The sequence below is a fragment of the Canis lupus genome, chromosome 29 (assembly GCF_048164855.1).
Source record: "Canis lupus baileyi chromosome 29, mCanLup2.hap1, whole genome shotgun sequence".
NCBI lineage: Eukaryota > Metazoa > Chordata > Mammalia > Carnivora > Canidae > Canis > Canis lupus.
The window spans coordinates 24286098-24305246 of record NC_132866.1 but is presented as its reverse complement, the minus strand read 5'-3'; the positions used below and the strand labels follow the sequence as shown (position 1 = coordinate 24305246).

Here is a 19149-nt window from a genome sequence, read left to right as displayed (position 1 = left end):
GAGCCTTGAAGATGATCACATACCTTCTTGGTATAAAATACTGTGCTACAACTCTGAATGTATCCTGTAAGCCTGTGGATTCATGGTCTACAAGAGGAGCAATGCTAGGACTGTTCTCAGCACCTAACATAGTGCCTGACAGTAGGAGGCTTCAGTAAGGGTCTGTTGAATGAATAAGTGAACACAGAAATTGCAAAACAGTTCCCCCAGGACAGTTTTCTCTCTTCACTTTTCCATTACTGCACTGAATATACCAGCATCTGGAGGAACACAGCTTACTATACATTAAGACCTATTTTTTAAAAAGATTTTATTTATTTATTCATGAGACACACACACACACAGGGAGAGAGAGAGAGAGAGAGAGAGAGAGAGAGAGAGGCAAAGACACAGGCAGAGGGAGAAGCAGGCTCCATGCAGGGAGCCCGATGTGGGACTCGATCCTGGGACTCCAGGATCACACCCTGGGCTGAAGGCGGTGCTAAACCACTGAACCACCCAGGTATCCCAAGAATCATGGGTTTGAATCTGCTGCCTGCAAGCCATTAGACCTTGGGAAAATAGCTCACCTCTTAGTCCCTGAGTTTCCTCATCTTTAAATGGTTGATAGTAGCTCCATACCACATGGTTATTGTGAAGATTAAATGAGCTAGTGTGTGAAAAAGCCCATTAGAGCAGTAGCTAGCACATAGAGAGCCAACATTGGCTCTTCAGTTTGCCATGATATCGTGATTCATCTCAGACAAATCTCTCTTTTGGCAAGTTCTGGCTTTTCTCTGGTATCATGTGGTCTGATTCCAAATTCTGTAATCTCATGGAGTTTGATGACACTTTTGATGACATGATTCCATAATTTATTTTCTAAATAACTTTACCGAGCCCGTTGAATCTGGTTTTACAAATAGTAAACGATGAGATCTTGTTTTGGTTGTTTGTATTAGCCAGAGCATATGTAGCCATGGGGAGGGCTGGGCTGTCGAAACCAGTGAACCAGTGTTCTTTTCTTCATTTTTCTCAGTGTATTAGTTCAGGTTTTTTTTTTAATATTTACTTATTTATTTAAGAGAGAGAGAGAGAGCATGAGTGCAGTGGAGGGAGGGAGGGGCAGAGGGCGAGAGAGAGAGAAAGTCTTAAGCAGATTCCCACAGAGTGCCGAGCCTGATGTGGGGCTTGATCTCAAGACCCTGAGATCATGACCTGAGCTGAAACCAAGAGTCGGATACTTAATGGACTGCACCACCCAGGTGTGCCCCCCCTTCCTTTTCTTTCTTTCTTTCCCTCCCTCCCTCCCTCCCTCTCTTTCTTTCTTTCTTTCTTTCTTTCTTTCTTTCTTTCTTTCTTTCTTTCTTTCTTTCTTCTTTCTCTCTCTCTCTCTCTCTCTCTCTTTCTTTCTTTCTTTCTTTCTTTCTTTCTTTCTTTCTTTCTTTCTTCTTTTTTTTTTTTTTTTTTGTTAAAGGCCAACAGAAAACCAGCTGGATTCACTTAAGCAAGAAAAGGAAATTTGTTGGAAAGATACTGTATTACCATATACTTTCAGGGAATAATCAGACCCCACCAAAGGGTGGCGACCAGGGAAATTCCACAGCCTCAGGGGCAGGAGTTTGTAGACTTTTCTTACGGGTCTCTACCAGTAATGTAACTAGATTTTTAACAGATCCCCAGGGGAAAGAATCCATTTTTTTCCCCTCAGCTTTGGCCAGGTGTCTACCATTAAACCATCTGCTGTGGCCAGGAGGGCCCAGAGTCATGAAGCAAAAAAAGGAGTGGAGCCCACCACTTTACGTGGGCCAGGCAGAAGCCAGAGGAAGGGCGACAGTGTATTTATTGCAGTTAATTTCCATGTAGACTGGAGAATTGTGAATTTACTTCTTGTTTTCCAGTTCTGGGGAGATCACTACTCAATCAGGTGTGGTTACTGAGCACCTACCACGTACCTCACTCTGCAAGGAATGGTGCTTGTTTGAGTGTGTGCACATGCATGCATGAGCAAGCACATGGTGGTCACAAAATAGCCTACATTGGGGACCTTGTCCTTATGGCTTTATCATAAAACCAGGCCCAAGCCCAGATGGCTTTATCAATTTGAACATCATTGTGACCAGTTGTTTTTCTGGTTGTTTTTCCCTAAGCTATTTATATCTACCCCATACTTCATGCTCCTTACAAATTGGGACATTTTTGGTTCAAGTGCTTAATATTAAGGCTAGATTTCAAATAAGAGTGTAAAAAATGCAGTAGAGCTCAATGAGTGCCTGTTGTATGTCAATAACTGTACAATTTAATTCTTTCTCTTCTCATAGGATTCTCTCAGCCCCTAAGTAGCAGGCACTAGGATTATGCATGTCTCACAAATGAGGAGGACGAGGCCTCAGAGTAGGTCACCATCTCAAGATAATGTACCTAGTGTGAGCTGCATGAAAGCATTTGAACAAATGTCAAATTTGCAAAACACAAAGCCAGCACTCCTCACTACTGTACTCTTCTTGCTTTTACTTTTTGTAGGATTTAGTCAATTATCTTGCTTTTCACGTTTGATATTTTCCATTTTTTTCTTGCATTTCCACATGGAAAGATTTTCATATTTTTAAAACCATAATCTCATTGGTGTTTCTAGAGCCTGCACTAATTACAGGTCCCTTGCAAAATAATGGAATTAAATATCGTTCTTTGAAAATCAACACATGAAAAAAATTATTAAATTTATTTTGCCTTAGTCAGCATCAGATATAATTTTATTTTGTCTTAATCTACATCAGACATGATTTTTAAGCAGTGTATTTGAAAATATGTTAAAAGGCAAGGTGTGTGTAATATAAACTAGTAGGTGGCATTGACCTAAAAGAATAGTTTGGAAGGGAAAAATTTAGAATATTTTGTGTTTTTCAAAAAGAAAGAAAGAAAGAAAGAAAGAAAGAAAGAAAGAAAGAAAGAAAGAAAGAAGAAAGAATCCCAAGGACAAAAATGAGATTTCTGTAACTTTTTGAAACAAGGATATTGGAGAAGGCCCTTTATTTGTTTATTTAGTTTTTAAAAGATTTTATTTATTTATTTATTTATTTATTTATTTATTTGAGAGACAGAGACAGACAGACAGACAGCACTAGCTTGGGGAAGGGGCAGAGGGAGAGGGAGAAGCGGACTCCCTATTGATCAGGGAACCTGACACGGGTGGATCCCAGGACCCTGAGATCATGACCTGAGCCAAAGGCAAACGTTTAACCAACTGAGCCACTCAGGTGCCCAGGGGGAAGGTCCTTTAGAATGATGGATTACAGAGAGGAAGCAGAACACTTCAGTTCTCCCTTCAGTTTTGTCTTCTGTGTCAAGGAAGATGATCTCTGGGCTGAACAGCATAGAATGAACATGTGTAGATGATCATAGATACATAAGAAAAGCCACAGAGTGTGTGAAGAGACTTACAGAAGGGGTGTTTGGGTGGCTTAGTCAGTTGAACATCTGACTCTTGATTTTGGCTCAGGTCATGATCTCAGGGTTGTTGGATAAAGCCTTGCATTGGTTCTGTACTGGTCATGGACCCTGCTTGGGATTCTCTCTCTCTCTCCTCCCTCTGCACCCCAAAGCCATCCCCCTTCACACTCTCTCTCTCTCTCAAAAAAAGAGAGAGACTTACAGAATACCATACTGATCTAAATAAATTCAAGTTCTCTGTCATGGAAGAGATTTGTGCCAAGGCTCTGAAAGACATGACATCGGAGATCACTGTTAAAGACTCTAAGGAATCTCAAGAATGAGATAGATGTCAGATGATGGGTGTTGTGACCCTGAAGCAGTGGCCTTAATGAGGAGGTGGTGATGATCACTGGGATGTTGTGAGGATTTTATGCAAGGAATTCATGCTAGCATAAATCTTGCCTTTTTTGTAATGGTCATTGCTGTATTAGGTGAGAAAAAAATAACACAAGCAAAACAATCTCAGCAACATATCTAAGCAATGTCCTTGTGAAATTGTGATCAATATGGACATGTACTTATATGTAAGGGAAACTAGATGGATGAGTAACTGGTCACAAATCATTCTCAAAGGATACTGACCCACGTTTGAAAGTTAATCTGGAGATAATCTCCTAGTAGCCTGCTGTAAGGTGCTGTCCTTGGCTCCATCCTCCTGTCTACTTAAGAGATGCCAGCATTGTTTCTCTTGGTTTAGGGGAGATATTTTCCAATTCATCCAGTGTGCAAATAATACAAAGACAGGAGGGACAGTGAATACTAAGACAGAAACAGGATATAAAATGATATTTATAGACCAGAGATCTGGGCCAAGTCTAACAGAACAAAATGTAGCAGGGATAAATGTAAAGTTCTACAAATCCCAAAATTAAACTGCACAAAATCGGATGAGCTCCCTCCTGTTTCAGAGAATTAGTATCATGAGTGAAATATTATTAAATGGCTGGGGAAACAGTAAGCACAAGGATACCAATGAGTCAACTCTGATATAATAAGCCAAAAAAGATCACTAAACATAACCTATGTTGATACATGCATGGTGTAGAATGAGAGCGGGGATGACTTCTTTGTACTCTGCATTTTTTAGTTTGGAATATTGTGTTTGTAATATTTTAGCCTGGACTAATTTTTCTGTTTCGGTAAATACTTGGTAGGTTATGGACCCATTGGAAGACATGTAGGAGAAAGAGTCTGATGATGAGAAGACTTCAAGCCATGTCCTATAGGGGATATTTGAGGAAATGGGGACTTACTAATATGAAAAGAAAAAGAGAAGGCAGAGAAGAGACATGATAGCAGGCTGTAGATCAGGAAAAGTATATAAGAAACATTAGGACTGCTTAATATAGTCTCAAATTGCAGAACTGGTGTTCATCCATGGCAGCTATAGGGAGACAGATTGGGGTTCAAAATAAGGCATCAATTCCTTTTTTTTTTTTTTTTTAAAGATTTTATTTATTTATTCATGATAGTCACAGAGAGAGAGAGAGAGGCAGAGACACAGGCAGAGGGAGAAGCAGGCTCCATGCACCGGGAGCCCGACGTGGGATTCGATCCCGGGTCTCCAGGATCGCGCCCTGGGCCAAAGGCAGGCGCCAAACTGCTGCGCCACCCAGGGATCCCAAGGCATCAATTCCTAATAGGAATGCCTGATCATGAGTTTTTTAAAGAAGAGATATTGATGATTCTATTATGGGAAGTTAATCCTCAGCTGGAACACCAAGTAGGGTGAATTTCAACAGACATTTCTGTAGATTGCCGGTATATCTTGCAATGGGAGCTTTTGAGTGATATGGGTTCTCACTGTTCTGCAAGAGGTAAGCTAGCCTGCAATCAGGGAGACTAGTTAGGAGGCTCTTGCTATTGTTGAGGTGAAATGAAGCTTAGCAACCGCTTGGACATAAAGGTTAAGTAGATGCAGAAGAGTCTAGGATATATCCATTGTTCCACAGCCCTTGTAAAGCACAGTGAGTGAATACAATGTGGCTGTAGCTTGCTGTGTGATCTGGGCCAAGTCATTAAATGGCCAAGGTCTTTAGCTCCTTCATCTGTGAAATGAGAGGCTAGAGTCAGGATTCCTTTCATTCATGACATTCTGGGATGAAAACAAGCTGTAAGAATCACATTTTTGGAAAAGTGCATTAATGGCTGTGTGGCTGCCTAGTTATTTAATATGACATGAAGAAGGAAATGGAGGTGACTCCTACCCAAATATATTTTCTCCTATTTTCCTTCGTTGACTTTATATAGCAACTGGAATTTCACCATTTAGGTTTTATTCAATTGAGTTGAGAAGACCACATCTCTCTTAAAAGCTGAAGAAATGCTAATGGAAGGACCACATATTAAACCATGGTCAGTAGTTTAATTCTAGCAGGAATTAGGTTTTGGTTCATTTTCTCTAAAAGCTTCAGTTAAACATGGATTTTAAAGAAATTTTTGGTGTTAAGGAATTATGGAGGACAGGGTTTGGGTTTCAGAGTTGAGTGTGGTTCTACAATCGACAGATATAGGGTAGTGGGGAGTCACCTTTGCAGGTAAAAGTAGGAGTTCAAGGGCACACTTAAATCATTTTAGTTTTGCTGTGGGTTGGTCAGCTCTCTGGCTGGTCACAGATTCATTTAGCTCCTTCCATCCTGTTGAGAACAAGCTCTTGAGGATGTTAGGTGTTTTCCATTGTGATTATTGTTCTGTCTTCCCAGTGATTGAAATATCACCTCCTCTCACCAGCACTTGAGTCTGTGACATGGAAATAATTACTCTCATCTGACTATTTCCTGTTAAAAATCAAAGATCAGGGGCACCTGGGTGGCTCAGCCAATTAAACGTCCAACTTGGGCTGAGGTCATGATCTCAGGGTCCTGGAATCGAGCCCCATGTTGGGCTCACTGCTCAGTGGGGAGTCTGCTTCCCTTTCTGCCCTTCCATCTGCTCATGCTCGCTCAGTCTAAGTCTCAAATAAATAAAAAAAATCTTTAAAAAAATTCAAAGATCAAAGAGTGGATGAGGCAGTATATAAAATGAAGTTACTTTTGGATTTCAGATGGTTACTGTGGACTTAAAACAGAAAGTTGAAATATTTTTCCATTATCCTGAATGCCTATAGACAGTTGTTTGTTTTTGTCTCTTTAACAACCTTGGAAAGAGTTAGCTGGTGGAATTCAGTGAGAGATTTAAGAAAAAAAAAAAAAAAAAAAACCTTAATGGAAGCTAGGACTTTGGCTTCAAAAATAGTTTATTAAACTCTTTCTAACAATTAACTACTCAAATAGGAGTATGTCTACTCTACTGAATGACCTTCTTTTAATTAAATGCTGTACCTGGCTAGGTATCTTTTAAGAATCTGGCATTGACTTTAGACAACCATGGGGAATCTATCCAAATAAGGTTTGCATGGGTCTCCCCCACAGAAAAAGGTTTAGGGCACCTTCTAATATTTTAAATTAAGAGTGAGGAATCCATTTGATGGATGGAACCAGGGCCACCTTCACTGTTTGAGAAAGGTTAAATGATATTTACTAGCAAATTTCCTTGCCAAGAAATATAGGAGGAAAAAGTGATCTACAGTCATGTAGAGTGATGAGCCAGGTCATGTCAGGAAGAGAACTTGTGCACTGCGGTCCTGCATCAGCTTCCATTAAGCTAGCTTCTGAAGGATGCACTGACTATAAAATATGTGTAAAAACAAGAACAGAAAGAATGCAACTATTTTCTGAAAGCAACACTTAACTTTAATCCAAAGCCCATTTCCTATTACTATATGAATGATTAACTTTGGTAATAGAAATATAAGAAGGATCCTAATGTGTGACTTTGTTGATGGTTTTTCCCTCTGTTTCCTACAAATGTGGTTTAAAAAGTACTTTCATTATTCTAGGGTCGAGTTTTTGAAGGGCTTCCTTGTCAATGATCTTATTTTCTAGCATGACATTGTCCTTGGGCTTTATGTTGTGGTACCATGTTATGACTGAGGCAGCATCATCATGATATTCTTCAGATCAGTGATCTAAAAGTTCAGGGCTGACCTAGAACTAGGGAATTTTGTGCTACCATTATGGTGACCATATTTTCAGAAACCCCAAGTATCCTTTTTCCTAATTATTTATGTATGTGGAATGACTACATCATATTTACATCCTGAAATAGAACTTTAATTTGATAGACCTAATATGATTTAGTGAAATGTGGACTGGGCCAGACCGTCTGGGAAGGAGGAGTTCAAAAGTTGGATTTGTGGGCAGTTTGTTTACTAAAATTGCACCAAGGGCTTGGCTTTGCACTAGTAATTTTGTGTTCTATGCTTTAATTCCTACAACAGCTCTTTGAGGAAGTTATTCTTACCCATAAGTGAGGTAACCTGCCCCAGTTTGCAGTAAATAATGGAGCTGAGGTTTCCACCAAGGCCCTGCCTCACTTAAGACCACATGCAGTTTATATGACACAGTGCTTCCATGTTGTTTACCTGTCTGTCACATGGGCTGGCTACATCAGAATCATCTGGGGCCCATGTTAAAAATCAGACTGTCAGACCTCTCCCAAGACCTACTAATTCATAATCTCTCCAGATGTTTTTGGCCAGCTCTGCAGGTGGAATTTGGATATGTGGCCAGATTTGGGTCATGGGCTCTTCTGCCTTAATGCTTGCCTTAGATTGCAACCTTGTCAAGGGTAAGACTTTTGCTATGCACTTACACCTACTGGCAGATGTTAGAGACAAAGTCCAAAACAGTGGGGGAAAAACTCTTTCCACAGGCATTTCTGGTTTTAGGTGCTGTAATGGGAGACGTCAAAAGAGACACTGAAATCTAAGCTTCCCTGAGCTTGGTAGTTGAACTCAATGTTTGGGCTCATGGCTTTGCTTGCTATGCTATGACGTAGTAATTTACCCAGGAAATGGTTCTTATCCAGCCTGCTCTATTATAGCCTGGGATATTCATAGAGGAATGAAAACCGATTACAGAAGTCAGTCCCTGCTGGGGCCCCACCAGGCTGGGCCCTGACCTCTATGCCCATGTATTGGCATCTCGTTTATTAGCATCAATAAAGAGTTATTCCACTCATTAGTGAATGGCAATTTGAACCGCAGAATTACACCCTATTCCTGCCAGCTCGTTTACTCATTTTCTCCTTTTCCCCAAGCACTAAAAAAGTCCAGATGGAGTCAGGGCGGGTTGGAGGGGGAATGCCAGAGAAAAAATTAAATTAGAAGAGGTGCTATTGAAGTAACCTAGCTAATCTTAGCAGAGATCTGTGGCTAATCATTCCAGGTAACTCATTCTGTTTGAAAATAGTATCATGTGTCTGTGTGTGTTAGTGTATAATAGGGAGAAGAAGAGACACCCAAAGGATAGATTTATCTGGAATTGTTGAACAACAGCTGAAACCTGACTACTGATAGGGCACATCCATTCATTCACTCGTTCATGCAGTCATTCTGCAAGGAGATATATTGACCACCTGCTGTGTACCTGAGACTCAAACATGTGTTAGTTTTCTAGATAAAAGAACTTGGGGCCCACCATTAAAGAATTTAAAAATTTGGGCCAATAACAAGAGTGCATGAAAGTTAAGTAAGGGTGTAAAATTGGACAAGAAATATCATAAGAGACCAAGTAAATGTTGTTGCAGAAAGGGAGTGGTAAAGTAGTTAAGGAGAGCCTGGATGAAAGGAATAGCCCTACATGATTTAGAATTGAATTTGGAACTTGAGTTGCAAAGAGGACTGAGATTACATGGAAATGAGGATAGTTTGGGCAGGGAGAATGTGTGTGGAGGCATGTTGGGGGCTTTGGCAAATAGTCCAGCTAGTCATGTTGTGTTCATGGGGAACATGTTGATGAGTCGAGAGAGATACAGAGTTCCCTTTAATGATCTAGCATGATACTACTTTGCCTTTTCTCTGTCATCAGACTTGTCACATGGACTCATCATGTTCTGTGATCCTATCTGTCCCATTAGATCGAAACTCCTCAAGAGCTAGGACTGCCTTTTTTGACTTTCAGGTGCCATCCCTTAGGCAAAGCTTTGTCTAAACGATGTGCACCCAGTTAGTGCGTGGGTACTGAATTGTGATATATCTGGATAAGGGTGAAGGACCAATGCCTTCTCCCTTCCTTGTTGCCTGGTACATGCAGGACACCAGCCAGGGTGGTTTGTTCTAGGTTGTTATGTGGCTCTTCGTCAGTGTGGTTAGAGGAAGTCAAAGTTATTCTGAGTTCCACAGTACTATTATTGGAGTTAGGTCATTAATAAACCACACAGAAAAGTGTCCAATGATGGACAGATATTTATTAAGGATCTACTTCTGTCTGGTCCTATGTGAACTCCTATGGGGGTATATAAAAGATTAACATATGGAATAATATAGGAACTCTGTCTTTCAGAAACATACAGCATATTGGACAGATGAAAGTCCAGTACGTGAAACAGAAATTAGCAAAAGAATGATTGGATGGGCCAAATAACCTGCCTGGGTCTTGGTTTATTTTTATCCATAACATTGGACTGGATGATCTCTAAGTACCCTTTGAACTTGAAATTGATCAAGGGCTCCAAGAGTGCAGCAGGGGTAGATCACTGTGCAGGGCAGGTAATGCTCACTTAGCACTGTCTTCGTAAGTGGCCTTTCTTGGCAGGGTAAGGGTGGAGTCAGGTCGAGCTTGGCAGGTACCAGGCATGGTTGGAGTGGGAGAGGAGGAATCGTCCAGAGAGGGGAGGAAGACAGGGAAGGGTCAGAGACTAGAGTGAGCATGCAGGGTAGAGGCTGCCTATGGAATCAGAGTGGACCTCACAGGGCATCGACCCTCTGGCACTGGTCAGGGTGACATTACAAATCCCTTAGGACGTTAAGTACTTCCCTTCACAATCATCTGGCAGCACATGGGTTGAGATCCTGAGTGTTCATGCTCTGTGCTGGTGCATGGGGAAATCTTCCCGACTTTCAGATTAGTGATTTTTCAGAGTGAGTGCTAAGGACTTGACCTCTTAACAGTTCTACCTACTTTTAGGATCCCCCTGAGATAGTCACTTGGCTTTTCCCAAAACTGAAAGGTCTATGTCCACATTGAAGATCAACCACTACCTTCAGACCCCTAACCCACTCCAGCACTGAACAGCTGCTGTTGTCCAAGCTAAGGTCTTTTTTTTTTTTTTTTTTTTGGCAGGGGAGGAGGGGTCCCAATTTCAACTCATAAAAGTTTGTGCTTGCTTTGTCCAGGTGGATCTGCCAGAGGCCCCCTGACCCAAATGGTTTGTCCCCACGTGTTGTAGCAGCACAGCCCAATTACAAGTGACCAGGACAGCAGCCCACTTAATTTTATGCAGTTAACACCTAACCCTTGGTTTCGTTGGGAAAGCAAAGGCATTGGCCTTTTGGCCTCTCCTGGTCTGGTCAGCAATTACCCAGTTATTAAAACTAAATAATTGCCATTAGCGCCTGTTCTCACTGCATCCCAAGTCTCGTTGCAAGCTCATTTCCATCTCATTTGCCAAGCTTTCAGAGGCAGGGTTAGGAATGCTAGTCCTTCATACACCAGGCTGGGGCAGTAGCAGAGCTGGCTCCTGTGGGCAGGGGGGGGGTTGCGGGGGGGCTTCCTCAGGCTGCCATTCTGCTCTTAGAGATGGCGCCCCAAGTTCTGTGCTCTCCTTCACTCTCCTGCTCCAGGTCCCCCGCCTGCGTGTCTGTGCTCCTCCCTGTTTGGTGGGCTGGGGGTTTGTCAGAATAGGGTTTCCTCTTGCTTTTTCTCAGCTGGTTATTGCTCTGTGGTGGGGGTTTGTAATTCAGTTTGGGGGTGTGAACTTTCCCTCCCCATTTCTTTCTCTTCCCTTTTCTTTCTTTTGAGTTCTCTTTTCTAAAGAGATTGCTCTTCTTAAACTCTGGCATTAAAGAGGCATTTTTATTTTCTCTAGGAGAAGTCTCACCGTGCAGGTGTGCTGGATTCTTCCACTGGCAGCCCCCTTCCCCTCCCGCCATCCCCCACCCCCTCCCCGGCCTTGATGCTGATCATGGTTGTCTGAAGTACAAAAGGAAAGTCAAGATTACAGGTTTTCCTTCTCTTGATTGTATTCTTGGCTGTAGCTTCTCAGCCCTTGGCGGGAAGAACTCACATCAGGCTGGGACGGGGAAACAGGAGAATTCTCAGCCCCAGAGATACATGCTTCTCCAAGCAGATTGCTGAGGCACCCTCATGCCTGAGAATGGATTTAGACTGGACCCCAGCAACTGCTAGGTTCTGGTTGGAGAGAAGAGGTCTGAGATCTGTGTTGTAGGCAGAGAAAATTCTGATGGGGCCTGTGTGCATATGTATTTGGGAGTCTAATTAGGCCCTCAGTGTGTTTGCACTACTCTGTTGCAGTGGCTACAGTATTATTCGACTTTAACTACTTCCACAGGGCAATGATCTTTAACCTAGATTCATGCCTGGTCTTTTTTTTATTATTTCTTTTTTTTTTTCTTTTTTTGGATATTAACTAGAATGAGGGTTACTACATTTTATCCTTATGGCTATGGGCTCATTCATTTATTACTTCCTTCCTTCAGCTATTTGATGGTGGCTCCCAGGTGTGACCTGTGCCACAGCTAGGAACTGGCAGTGTAGATAATGATGACAGGAAAGGTCTGTAGGTGCCATTGTCCTGCCTCTCATTTTGCAGGCAAGAAATTTAATCTCCATTTCCCCATCATCTGTCCATTCTTTCTTCCAGGCCCAGGCTCTGGGATATCCTGTTTTCCAAATGCAGTGTGCCTCGTCACTTTAAAATGACAGTTAGGACTTTGTGGGACCTGTGAGCTGATCCTGTGATCTAGCTGGTACTCTTGGTCATGTGACCCTCCCTGAGTATAAGTCGATCTCCCAGCCCTCTTATGATTCTTCTCCCAGGCTGCTTCATAAACCTGGGCAGGGGGGCCTCTTCTTTTTGTATAACCCACTTAGTGGCCTGAGAAGGCCAGTCTTCCTCCACGAGTTTCCCAGGTTGATCCCTGACATGCCTTTGCCTTGCTGAGGCAGCTCCTGCTAGGGAAACTGATTTTATTTTTATCTTTTTTAAAAGTTTATTTTTAAGTAATCTCTGCACCTCATATGGGACTTGAACTCATGACCCCAAGATCAAGAGTCACATGCTCCTCTGACTGAGCCAGCCAGGTGCCCCAGGGGAAACTGATTTTAAATCTGAAGCTCTGTTATGAATTGAGGTGTGTCCTCTTAATATTCATATGTTGAAGTCCTAATGCCCAGGACCTCAGAATGTGGCCTTATTTGGAAATCTGATTATTGCAGATATGATTAGTTGAGTTCATATTGGAGTTGGATGGGCCCCTAAAACAATATGACTAGGGTCTCCATTAAAGGGAAATGGATATAGATGGAGATCAAGGTGATGCATCCACCAGCCAAGAAACACCGAAGATTGCCAGCAAACCAGCAGACACTATGGGAGAGGCATGGAGCAGATTCTCTCTCAAAGCCCTTAGAGGGGGCCAACCTGTCCATATCTTGATCTTAGATTCCAACCCCTAGAACTCTGATACAAAAATTTTTTGTTGTCTAAGGTACCCTGTTTACAGTAGCCCTAGAAATTAACGCAGGCTCCAAACAGAGTGAGAGCACTCTCTCAGATTTGTAGGGTCGGAAATCATTGCCTGAGGAGGGCAGGGATGGTGGAGGGGCTTCTCTTATGTGGGGATTCTTGGACAATAAATCATTAGGCTGAGATTTTGTGTTGAGGTTTTTTTCATATATATTTTTGGTCTGTTGTATGTGACCTTTTATTTGGAATACCATTGGACTTTCCTTGCTCATGTGCTAGAGGCACTTGGTGAGATCCAGCTCAGAGCTCACCTTCTTGAGATATTTCCTACTCCCAGGCTTGGGTGTTTTCTCTCTTCCCTCCTGGTAACTTGCTTTGTGTTCTAACCATTAGTTCTGCTTTCCCAGTTCAGCAGGTGCTCCACAGAGGACCTGGCGCTATCCTGGGGAGTCTAGGCTGGTGGCTGACACAGAGAAGGCCCTTGTGCTCAGGTAGCTAATCAGCAGTGGGGCAAGTAGATGATAAGTATGTGAGTGGATCAGAATAGTGTTAGATTGCAGAGGGTGGTATAAAGAAAATAAACCAAAGTAATGCAGTAGAAGGGGGTGGGGAGCCTTGGACATAGGGAAGTTTAAGGAGGCTTCTCAAAGGGGGAATAGCTGAGCTGAAACCTGAAAGAGCAGAAGGAGCCATCCATGCAGAGATCTGCAGGGTAAGTCCTGGGTTGGGGGGAATGCCAAGGCCAACCCCAGAGGGGGTAGTGGTCCCAGCACACTCTTGCCAGAGTGATTGGAGAATGGCAGCTCAGCAGGAGAGGGGGTTGAAGACATGAGCAGGACTGGGGTTGTGTGAGCTTTACTTCCCTGCCAGACTGAACTGACTATATAAAGGATTTCATAAACTTTGTCCCCGGAGCAACCCAGCACACAGTCAGTGATAAATTAAATAAATAAATAAATAAATAAATAAATAAATAAATAAATAAATAAATAAAATATGTATTCAACAGCAGCCATAAATATCTATATGTACACATTCTAATTAAAAAAATCACTAAATGCTAGAAGTCACTAGACATTTATTCAAGGTTGCTTCTCACGCAAACTCTGCTGTCCAGGATGCATCAAGAGATAATAAATAAATAAATATGGCTCAGAGATGCGAAGGCAAGATATTGAGAGTTTTAATGTGCTCAAGGTCATGCAGTTTCCTTAGCAGACACTGCCTGTGGCCCTTGTTCAGAGCCTATTAATTCTCTTTCTACATACTTTTATAATGATGTTGGTTGTTAAAATTTCCCAAGTCCCAGCAAATTTAGAGCAACAAATTATAATTGGGAAGCAAGTGGGGTGGGGAATGGACACCAGAGACAAACAGCGGGATGTGGGCATGACGTGACGGTGGGAGACTGGCTGCAAGAAAGTGGACAGGTGTGAAGAAAAAAAAAAGAAGCGGAACTACGAATCCAGAATGCTCATCCGTGTGAGGCTATTAATTCAGGGCAAGCAGCCCCACGCATCACAATAAGCTGAGACACTGTGTATTCCAGCATGGTAAAAATGCAGGCTGTTCACAATGAGCATTCTGAAGTACTACAAAAAAGATTACATTTTGCTCCATGTATTTTGTCTAAGAAAATAGGGGAGTGAGTACCATTCGAGAATAATTTCCATTTGAAATGGTTCAAATTCAAAAACAAATCCGGCACTGAAGGGTAAGCTTCATTTATCTGGAAAATGTACGTCTATGGAAGTCTACCTCCTTGAATGATGCCAAATAAATGAAAATGTGATTGTTTAGCCTTTTGATCTTCAAAAACCTTCGTACAAGTGGTAGGTGATTTTCTGTGACCTCCCAATCAGAGCAAGGAATGATTATTTCTGGGTTTTTTTTCCTCCCGAAGAGCCAGGTAGGAAATGACGAGCAAACAATGACATTATTATAGTGGCACTTTAATGGGTGTTCAGGGAACTAAAAAGTCAGCAGAGGCACTGCATGAAATATTCATGGCTATCTTTCTTTTTCTCGCCTCTTCCCTCCCCAGACACAGGAGTGGAAAGTTTCCAGGGCAAAAGTTCCGAGAGTCCAGGAAGCATGCCAGAGGTGGCTCCTGCATGCCTCTCTTTGACCTCTAGGGGGAGGGAGGGAGAGTTGAAGCTCTTCCACTCCAATGCCAACTTTCTTTTTTTCTCATTCTGACATCTTGGTTTTCCAATAAACTGAGATGCATCTGCGTCTTACAGAAGCTCCGGGATCCTGAATGGATAGTGATGGTTCCATCTCCCCTTGAGAATGAGCTCAAGATTTTGAAGCTACAGATTTTCCCCCTAAAGGCTTCTGCGAGGAGGTGCATGGGATCAAATAGATTGGTATCATCAACAGGAGAATGTGGAGAGCGCTTCTCAGGCACCATGCAAGCTGTTGACTGGTACGAAGTCAGGAGGTCTCCAGGAAGCACTGGTAGTGCTGGGTAATTACTCTGTAGCCTGCTTCTGTCTTAATGATCCTTGCAGAAAGTGTGGCCAATCTATGATTCTAGACTGCAGGTATGCACTTTTCTATGGAAACCCATCCTATGAAATTCTAAATTTCTAAAGTCAGATTTTCAGAGAAATACTTTTCTGCAACAAGAATCTGCCCAGAAGCACCTTGCCCTGTCCCACCTCTAAACATAAACCCCTATTTTCCTCCTCAGGCGGATGGCCTTCTTTCCACACAGATCCTATCGGTCCTTTGTGGCCCACTCCTGGCCTCACCACGTCCATGAAGTTTTCCATGACCACTCCAGCCCAATGGCATTTCTTCATCTTCTCATCTTTCTATTATTTGTTACCTGACTGTTCATTTGGTACCTATCACATCTACCTTCTTATCAGTGGTGTGCTGGTATATGTTTAAGAACTGGCTCTCTAGGGAGGCGGGAGGGGGTACGGAGACCCTGATTTACAGCACTTGCCAATTTCTATAGTGTAAATACCCCTGCAGAGGTTAGTTTCCAGCCAATGATGTGATGTGACTCAATCCAAAGTTGGGAAGAGGTGTGCACAATTGGCTTTCTCCAGCTAGTGGTGTCGGCTGCTTCTGGCACCTGATGTCCTGGGACCTCTCTTGCATCTCTCTCTTACCTTCCCACTTACACTCTAAGGATCAGTGGTGCACAGCTCTGACTTCACATTAGAAACACCCAGGGAACCAATGAAAAATTCCATTGCCCAGCTCCACTTCCAGAGATTCTGATTCACCTGGTCGTTGGGAGGAACCAGACATCAGTACTTTTAAAAGCTTCCCAGGTAATTCAGATGTACAGCTGAAGCAAGAACCATGGTCCTAGATTCAGGGAGGATATTTTTAAGCCAGTTATTCACAAAGTCTGATCCTTGGACACATTATCCTGGGATTTGTTAGAAATGCTAAATTTTGGTCCCTACCCCAGACCTACCAGATGAGAGACTTGGAGAAAGAGGGTTAGATCTGCAATCTGTGGTTTCATAAACCCCCAGGTGATTCTGGTGTATGCTAAATATGAAAGCTACTGTCTTATGTCTCCTGAATCCTTATTAGAACTAAAGACAGTTATAGTCACACAGCTGTGCCCAATCAACATTTGTTGATTAAAATCTATCAAGGAGAGTGTATTTTCATGAAGCGCTTCCCCCCTCTCTTTGTGAAGGGATTTAATGCAGAGTACCTTAAAATAGAGATTTCTTCTTGCACACTGAATCATGTGGTTCACAAATATTCAGGGATCTAAAATTTAATGTTCATTCAGCTCTGCAGAAACAAACCTCTTATATAAAATGAAGTATAATGACATTCATTCGTTCATTCACTGGTATGTGTTGATGGTGGGAACCTCAGCAAAGTACAGTGAAATTCATCCATCCATCCATCCATCCATCCATCCATCCATCCATCAGATATGTGTTGGCTGGGAGCCTCCTGCTAGGCATGGACAATTTTCTCAGCTCATCTTTACCTATGGTGGCCGGTCAGCATTAGGGCAGCACAAGCCTGGACTTCTGTACTTGATCTGTTACTTACAAGCTGGGTGATATTGTGGCAGATGCTAACTTCTCTAGACCTTTACTTTTTTCATAGTCATTAGCATTCACGTAGAATTTTCTGCTTTACCTGACATAGGAGATCCATCAAAAACTTGTAATAAGCATCATAAATAATGTTGAAGAAAGAGACACATTCTCATTATAATCAGCACAAAAATCAAGATACTTTTTCATATTCTTATTTCTCAACAGGTAGTAGAGCAGTGTTTCTCAAACTTTATTGTATCTGTACATCACCTGGGGCTTCTGTTACAATGCAGATTCCGAGGGGTCTTGAGGTGGCAGCCTAAGATTCTGCATTTTCAGCCAGCTTCCAGTGATACCAGTGCTGCTGCTTCACAGACCGCACACTGAACAGCAAGACTCTGAGGTTCTGGCTGATGCAACAATAGGAAGAAAAAAATGAGGGGGATGAGAATTGCAAAGGAAATTATTTGCAAAGGTGATTGTCTACCTAAAAAGCTGACAAACCACTAAAACTAATAAGGGTTTTATACTTTGGATATTATACGGTGCCTGCCTCCCTGGTGAGGTGGTTGTGAGAGTCAAGTGATGGTAATTTATAAATCAAAATATTCTAGAAGTTTAAGCTAAGAAAGCAATGAATTATTAGTGTCTGAATAGTTAGTTGTACTGCATTGCCTAATCCATTGATTTTTTTTTTCAGAATTCTTAACTAAGATTCACACAGCGAACTCTAAGAATATATATTATCACTTGTTTCCTGTGTCCCAATCATTCCTTAAGTAGATTCCACATCCTCTGAAGACTGGGAGCTTCTTAATCTCCTTTTGACAGCATGGTGAAGAGAACGGATGGAAAATAGATTTTATCTAGCAGTCAACTCTGGTTGATTGGCAGGGCTTCCTGGAGTCTGAAGGCTGGGACTGCTTCCAGACCTGAAGGCATGAGTGCTGTGATCGATTATTGATGTCTGCTTTTGACAGAAGATAGGAGAAGTGGTGGGATGGTCATTAGAACCATATTGACTTAGGTTTGAATCTCTACCAAGAATCAGAGCCTGCCAGAAACTACTCTCATTAGGGTCTAGAACCTTTTTCTAGGTCCATGTTAGCCCCCTAACTTTACCTTTCTTCTGGTGCCATGAAACCCTGTTTTTTCCACTCTACCTCAGATACACACACACGCACGTGTGCACATGCACACACACACACACACACAAAATCAACCTCTGAGATGTGATTCATCTCTCCACAGATCTGAACAGAGAGGAGGGATGTCTCCCCAGCTCCAATCTTCCTTGTAAACCCCATTTCCTTTAGAGCTCAATTCCTAATCTTTCTGTGGAAACAGACAAATACCAACATGAAGAATTTAAGAGGTTTATGGACATTTCTAGATCTTTATTGTCATGGAGCTGGTCTCTGCTTCCTAACCAGGTCTGAGAAATTTCTGAACCTCTGCTTCCCTACCTGTAAAATTAGAGCTAAGGATTTTGACATCCCAGAGTTTCTGAGAGATTAAGTGATGTATAATGTATATGAAAATAGTCACACCAGTGGCTGGTATAAGTAGGCAGGAAGTCAGTGTTGCTTCCCTCTTACAGCTGGTCCTCTGCACAGTGTGTGTAGTGTTTCAACAGTGTTGGCATAGGCTGGGAGTTGTGACCTAATTTGGCATAGAATCTAGATGACTTTCATATATGGTGTTTGGTAGGAAAAAATAATAATTATTCTATTTAACACGAATTTCCAAGGCTCTTGCTCTCTTTCAGGTATAATTTGAAGTACATTATAAATATTAACTCATTTAATTTTCATAGTAACATTTTGAGTCAGGTACTGTTTCACAGATGAGGAGACCAAGCCCCTGAGAAGTTACAGACATTGTTGACCTAGCTAGTCAGTATCAGAGCTGGGGTTCTCACCCAGGGTGTCTGGCTACAGAGTCTGTGCTTTCAACCATTGCATGTACTACCTCATCTAGGCCTGAGGTGGAGGACATCCTGGTATCCATAGCCACCAACCTGCCTTTTGGAGCCAGAGATGGTAAAGATTTGCTCTGTTTCCTGTAGAATTCCTTATCTTCTATAGTATCTGGAAGCAGCTCTTCTCTTTGACCCTGA

The 19149-nt window shown here is 42.2% G+C and overlaps 1 protein-coding gene and 1 long non-coding RNA gene across 2 annotated transcripts in view; both read left to right on the top strand.

The window, feature by feature from the left end:
* LOC140620905 (uncharacterized) overlaps positions 1-15230 on the top strand; it is a 78788-nt gene extending 63558 nt beyond the window's left edge. The window contains exons 3-4 of the long non-coding RNA XR_012020649.1: positions 13407-13490; positions 15044-15230. This is a non-coding gene — a long non-coding RNA (uncharacterized lncRNA). The remainder of the gene's footprint in view (positions 1-13406; positions 13491-15043) is intronic.
* SORCS3 (sortilin related VPS10 domain containing receptor 3) overlaps positions 1-19149 on the top strand; it is a 579951-nt gene that overhangs the window by 84636 nt on the left and 476166 nt on the right. The gene's annotated exons all lie outside the window — the stretch shown is intronic.